The sequence below is a fragment of the Malania oleifera genome, chromosome 9 (assembly GCF_029873635.1).
Source record: "Malania oleifera isolate guangnan ecotype guangnan chromosome 9, ASM2987363v1, whole genome shotgun sequence".
Taxonomy (NCBI): domain Eukaryota; kingdom Viridiplantae; phylum Streptophyta; class Magnoliopsida; order Santalales; family Ximeniaceae; genus Malania; species Malania oleifera.
The window spans coordinates 27,387,637-27,395,394 of NC_080425.1; positions in this window are offsets into that span (position 1 = coordinate 27,387,637).

A 7,758-nucleotide genomic window follows, 5' to 3' on the forward strand; every position below is an offset into this window, starting at 1 on the left:
CATAATAATAAGTGGAAATTATTTGACAATAATTACGTATCTTCAACACATCCACCAAAAGATTCTTTTAAAATCCATATAAAGGAATAGAAGTTATTGCATCACCTTATAAAGAAACCAAAAACACCAACAATGAATTTGATCAATTAATAAGTCAGAATAATTACGCTACTTAGATGTTACAATCACTTGCAAATCAAACAACAAGGATGAAAAATCTTTTAGAAGAAAAGTTAGAATTTAAGAATTATAGTGCTTATGAAAAAGGAGAGTCAAGTAAAATCAATAAACAACAATCTTTATTCAAACCCTTCTCAATACCTGATATAGACTTTAAATTTGAATCTAAAGAAGAAAAGATTATGGGAAAAATAAAGGAAATGTTTAAAAAACGCAATTTAAACGTTCTAAGTAAAGAGGAAGCTATTCATAATTTAGAAAAGAATTTTAAAGAAGAAAATTATGAAGTAAATAAAATAAACAATAATTCTTGGAAGAATAAAAGTCAGAGAACTTATTACAAAAGACCAACTTTTCCAATATTTGAAGATGAACCTATAAAAGAAGAAAGAAGTTTTAATGAAGGATCTTTATATGAATGGAATCTTGATGGTTTCACTGAATATCAAGTAATCAAAATTGTTCAGCAAATGACTTTAGTAGTTGCTGCTTACAAATACAATAATGCTAGAACATCAAAACCTACTATTGTTGAATTATTAGTTCAAGGTTTCAACGGATCATTAAGATCTTGGTGGGACAATTATCTCACCCCAAATGAGAAAGAAGGTATTTTCGGAGCAATTAAAATAAAAAAAGAAAATGGTCAACTAACTCAAGTTAGTGATGTTGTTTTAGCATTACTATAGACAATATTAAAAGCTTTTATTGGAAAACCAAATGATTTAGTTGAGAAAAATAGTGTCATTCTTGTCAATTTAACTTGTTCAAAATTATTAGATTTTTCATGGTATAAAGACATTTTTCTTGCAAAAGTTTTAAGTAGACTAGATGGAAGAAGTGGATTTTGGAAAGAGAAATTCATAGGGGATTACCAAAATTATTTGCTCAAAGAGTTCGTGATAGACTTAAAGATACCTTAGGAATAGATTATAAAAGAATTACTTATGATCAAATCATTAGTGTTATTAATTATGAAGGATTAAGACTTTGTAATGAATTAAAAATACGATCTCAAATGAAGAGTGAATTCAAAAGAAATAAAGGAGAATTATGAGATTTTTGTACACAGTATGGATATGAGAAAATTCAAGCTCCTTCAAAAGGACATAAGCATCATAAGAAATTTCATAAGAAAACATCTAAGAAGTTTTATAAGAATTATGATATAGACTATTATAAAAAGAAAAAGAAAAGATATTCAAATCCCTCTAAACTTTATAAGTGAAAAACAAAATATAAAGATAAAAGGAAATAACTTGTTACAAATGTGGGAAAAAGGGACATTATGCAAAAGATTGTAGAGTTAAGTAGGAAATAAAATAATTAAATTGTGGAGAATATCTCAAAAGAAAAATGATCTCATTAATCATAAGTAGCTCATCAGAATCTGAGTCAGTCGAAACATATTCTAAATCAGAAGAAATTATTCATAAGATCCAAGAAACATCATCAAATTATTCAAAATCTTCATCGGAAGCTGGAGAATGTAATGAAGAAATTGGATTTTGTCATTGTAACAAATGTTCAAAAAATATTAATGTTATTACAAAAGAAAGTGAAGACATGCTCGAAATGATTGAACACATTGAAGAGTCTATAATTAGGAATAAATATTTAACAAAATTAAAGGAAAGATTAACTGAACAAAAAACACCAAAATTTGAAGAAGGATATAATCTTAATAAAATAATTAAGAGATATAGTAAAAAGAATCATTAGAAGACAATAAGATTAATCAACCTACTATTCAAGATTTACAAAAAAAAGTTAATAATACAAAAGAAGAAATAAATAAATCAAAACTGAAATGCATAAATTGCAAGTAAAAGTTAAAACCCTAGAAAAAGGTAAAGCAAGAGTTGAATTAATCGAATAAGAAGATGAAGAAGATATTTATACACGACCAGATTATGAAAAAGAAATTTTCCTTTGATACTTGTCAAAAGTCAATATACATAAATGGTATACATAAGTAAATATAGTTATTAATAAGACATTTGTATTAGTTGCTCGTGCTCTTTTAAACACAAGTGCTGATATGAATTGTGTTCAAGAAGGATTAATACCAACCTCTTATTACGAAAAAACAAATACCCAACTTTATGGTGCCAATGATTCAAAATTACACATAAATTACAAGATAATAGATGTTCACATATGTAACAAAGAAATATGTTTGAAGACAACATTCATACTTGTCAAGAATATACAATAGGAAATTATTCTAGGCACTCCTTTCTTTACGTTGATATACCCATTTCAAGTTGATGAAAAGGGTATACGTACTGAAATTAGTGGTCAAAAGAATACGTTTGAATTTATAGAAAAAATGAAAGAAAAGGAAGTCAATACTTTAAAAGATTTAGCCATTAAAAGAATTAATTTGATCAAACAAAAGCAAAAACACGTTAAACAATTATCCAAAGGAATTTATCATAAGAAGGCTGAAGAAAGAATTTAAACACCCGAAATCAAAAATAAAATTGATCAGTTTAAAGAAAAGTTAGAGAAAGAAGTTTGTTCAAATCTACCTAATGCATTCTGGTCAAGGAAAAAACATATGGTACGATTACGGTATGTAAAATATTTTACTAAAGACAAAATACCTACAAAAGCAAGACCTATACAAATAAATCATGAGTTACTTGAATACTATAAGAAAGAAGTCAAAGACTTATTAGAAAAGAAATTAATTAGGAAAAGCAAATCTCCCTGGAGCTGCTCTACTTTCTATGTTCAAAATCAAGCTGAAATAGAAAGAGGAGCCCCCAGACTTGTCATAAATTACAAATCATTAAATAAAGCTCTTCAATGGATTAGGTATCCAATACCTAATAAGAAAGATTTATTAAATAGACTTTGTACAGCCGTAGTTTATTCAAAATTTGATATGAAATCTGGATTTTGGCAAATACAGATTGCTTAAGAAGATAAATACAAAACTGCCTTTACAGTCCCATTTGGCCATTACGAATGGAATGTAATGCCCTTTGGATTAAAAATGCTCCATCTGAATTTCAAAATATTATGAATGAAATTTTCAATTCTTATACAAAATTTACAATTGTATACATTGACGATGTCCTTGTATACTCTATACCAATAGAATAACATTTTAAGCATCTAAATATTTTTTATGGAGTTATTAAGAGAAATGGTCCGGTAGTCTCACAATCAAAAATCAAATTATTTCAAGTTAACATTAGGTTTTTAGGCCATAATATTTATCAAAACACCATTACTCCAATTCAGATGTCATTAGAATTTGCAAATAAATTTTCAGATGAAATTAAAGATAAGAATCAACTTCAAAGATTTTTAGGATGTCTTAATTATGTTGCAGATTTTATTCCAAATATTAGAATTGTACTCAAATCATTATTTAAAAGATTAAAAAAGAATCCACCTACGTGAACAGAAGAACATACACAGGTTGTTAAAAAGGTAAAAAATCTAGTCTAAAGCTTACCATGCCTTAGTCTACTTGACCCAAAAGCTTTTATGATTGTAGAAACAGATGCCTCTGATGCTGGATTTGGAGGTATTCTTAAACAGATGATAGATTCAAAAGAAACCCATGTTAGGTTTCATTTAGGTGCCTGGTCAGGTCCTCAAGTTAATTACTCAACAGTTAAAAAAGAGATTATATCAATTGTTTTATGCATTCAAAAATTCCAAGATGATTTATTTAACAAAAAATTTTTACTCCAAGTTGATTGCAAAAGTGCAAAAGACATTATAGAAAAAATGTTAAAATTTTGGTTTCAAAATAGATTTTTGCCTGATGACAAGTCATTCTTTCTGTATTTGATTTCCATATTGAATTTATCAAAGGTTCTTCAAATCCAATTCCAGACTTTTTAACAAAAGACTTTTTATAGGGTAAAAATGGCTAGAAGACAAAAGCCCAGTGATTATTACTCGAAAGAAATTACCCCATCAAAAACCTTTCCTTCAAAGCCTTCAAAAGAAATTCTTGTTTATAACAGATATTCGCCCCTCATAAGACCACCAGATATTCAAACCCCATCCTTCAGAGAAATCATGGAAGGACAGTTGCCTTCCCCTCGGCAATCTCCTTCTCAAAAGTTGTCAAAAGGATACTTTATCAAAGATATCTTCAAAGATCTGTTTCCCATTGAACCTGAATCGGATTCATCTTCCCCCTTTGAAGTTATCAAGAAATGTTTCTTTTAGGGTTGTCATTTTGATACTCCAGACACCCTAAAGAACATAAGATTTTATGAACTTATTTTGGTCGAAACTAATTTAGTCACAATTGATCATACTTACAATTTGAAAGATGGTTCAAAGATTAATTTTTCAAAAATAAAAATCTTAAAAATTATTAATTCTTCCGAGTGGGATCAGCACCCACGCGTCTCCAAGAAGTTTAAGGAAGTTTTTTTCCCTCAAACTTATGATTATCAAGATTACGTTAGAGTCTGGTTCTTTGCAATGTATGTTAGAAATTTTACTCATTCATGATTTATCCGCTTTGATGAAAAGATTATCAAACACTTCCCCAGATGGTTCCTCACCTGGTTTATTTTCTTTGGTCCAGAAAAAGAAATTTTTCCAAAAGTTATTCAAAACGATTTTAAATTATTTCAAAAGAACTTTAAGCCCCCTCCTAAATATTCAAAAGCTTCTGCAAGTTTATTATTCTTCTGCTCAATTTTCATGATTACATGGATTACATGCTGCGACTATGTTATAGTTCCTCTTAAAGAAAGCTCCTTATGTCACACAAAAACATTACGAAAAATTTTCAAGGTTCATTGGTGGGATAAATTCTCCATACCCGAAGGAAGAGTTTGAGCATGGTTGGCTCAGTCCCTTTGTCATGAAGTCCCTTACCCTGCCTCAAAAGACAAGAAGAAAGTGTTTGAAGACGATGATACTATGTCAACAGTATTATCTAGGAAGTCAAAATCATCTACAAAGTCAAAATTACTCAAGATGCTCGCACAACTTGAATCAAATGATTCTGATTTGTCAAAAGACCATAATTCGTCTAGAGTAGTTGATTTCAATCTCTTGGGATCAGACATTGACATGTGGTACAAATTTGTTCAAAGCGATCAAGAAGAAACTTCCTCGAAGTTACCTATTTCAATAAAGCCTTAATCTGAAGGTTCCTCAATTATCAAAAGAAGACAAGCCTCTGCATCAATTTGTCAAAAGTTGCGGCCATATTCAACTTTATTCAAAATTATCAAAAGAAGGTATCATGTTGTCTGAAGCTTTACTCAAAAGTTTTTTTACACTTGTCCACCTTTTGACCAGTGTTGTATTTTCTTTCCATGTAAATTAATTGTTTATTTAAAGGTGGTGGGTCCCCACACAAATGTAGTCGTCCATGTGTTGTCACCTTTAAATAAAGTTTTTTGTTTTTTTTGCGTCGGCTCACTTTTGTAAAAGAATCTCGTGATGACTTTAGTGGACAATGGGGCCCAATGAGTACCCGCACTAATTCACCCCAGATTCCAAATGGTTTCAAGTCCTAACCTTTGTATCTATAAATAAGAGTCTCTTAGTTTGTAACAACTTGTACCAAGTTAAGGGTTTAATTTCCTTAGGAAAGCCTGAGCCTCGAGCTCCACTCAACTTTCTCTTCTTCCTCTTCTCTCTCTAACCTTCTGTTATAGGATTTCTGTCATGTAAAAATATTATTATTCAAATTTAATCAAGTAAGTTTTTAATTTCAAAATTGCTTGCACAATAAGTATGCTCTGCAGTTACATCCTTTGGATAATCCTCTGCACTAGAAATTTATCTTGAATGATTTATGCTTTAAATGTCATAAATAGATTTGTTAAAGGACAACTTTACAACGGATACCCGTAACTTAGCTTTTGAGGCTTAACATCAGGTTTAACGAAGTTGTAATGGGGTCTTTGATACATTAGTTCAGATTTTTTGCATGATTTACATTTATTTGTTTCGCTTTACTTCTTAGGAATGTTAGAGTCAAACATAGCTGAAGGTCCAATATATTTTGAATGTTATCCAAATATTAAGGCAAATCTTCATGATGAATCAATTTACAAATTATTAACATTAGATATCCAAACAAAAAATTATAATATGGATTCAAGATAATCAAACTTAGGAATGATTTATCGAGTTTATTATAAAGTAATAACTTCAACAGTTTTTCCAAATGCAATAAAAGAAAGTCCAAAAGTTGAAACTCTTTTACTCCAAGCTAATAATGAAAGAACGTCGTTGGTATCTCAACCAAAGAAACAACATCACTAAACTATCTTATAGCTTTTAAATTTTTGAGTATATAGATTTTAGAGTGTCTTTATTTCGTTAAAAAAATTTAGATCTTAAATTTGGATTTGGATGTATTTGAATAATTTTTAATATAATTTTTCATTATATTTTATTTAAATCCGATGCAAATTCACATTCAAATCCGAGGTCTCTCCAAAGATAAGGTAATTATATTTTTTATCATAAAAATATATAATTTATATATGCATGTCAGAATGTTATTTAATTAAGTATAAATCACTTCATAAGTTAGGAAAATTCTTGAACTTTTAAAATATACCTGGATCTTTTTTTTACTTCATAAGTTGTGGTGATTTCTTAGGTTAACAATCTGAATACTCAACATTTAAATAAGGAATATAGATAGTGTGTTATTTAATTATATTTTATTAATAATTAATAGGTTAATAAATAATATCAGTTTATTATATTTAATTAATAATAATCTTTTTTTTTTTTGGATTACGCACCGGGTATCCACGTATCCGTTTTACGGTCTACGTGACTAATCCTGCGCCCGTTGAAGTTGACCCCACAACTCCAATGATTTAATGTACATTTACAGCATATTACTATGATATAAATTAAGATTAAAATGAATATCACTAATTTAATTCAACATATTAATTTATTTAATGTTAATTTAAATTAATAAATAGCTCTTGTTCAATCCAGAATTGAATTTAAATAACTAATATGTCGTAATATATTGGTACATATAAATAATATCAGTTTATTATATTTAATTAATAATAATCTTTTTTTTTTTGGATTACGCACCGGGTATCCACGTATCCGTTTTACGGTCCACGTGACTAATCCTGCGCCCCTTGAAGTTGACCCCACAACTCCAATGATTTAATGTACATTTAGAGCATATTACTATGATATAAATTAAGATTAAAATGAATATCACTAATTTAATTCAACATATTAATTTATTTAATGTTAATTTAAATTAATAAATAGCTCTTGTTCAATCCAGAATTGAATTTAAATAACTAATATGTCGTAATATATTGGTACATATATATGTACGTACAATTGCATGCATACATGATTCGGAGCATTATCATTACTTTTTTCTCTTACATAGTAGTCTACTTTTTAAAAAAAAAAATTTTAAATGTATTTAAAAATATAATTACAAATATATATATATGATTTAAATATTACTTTTTTAAAAAATTATAATAAATTATTAACCTCTTCAATGAAAAATTATATATTTAACAACTTAATAATAACTAATATATCATAATACATATTAAAATAATATATAGCCATTCT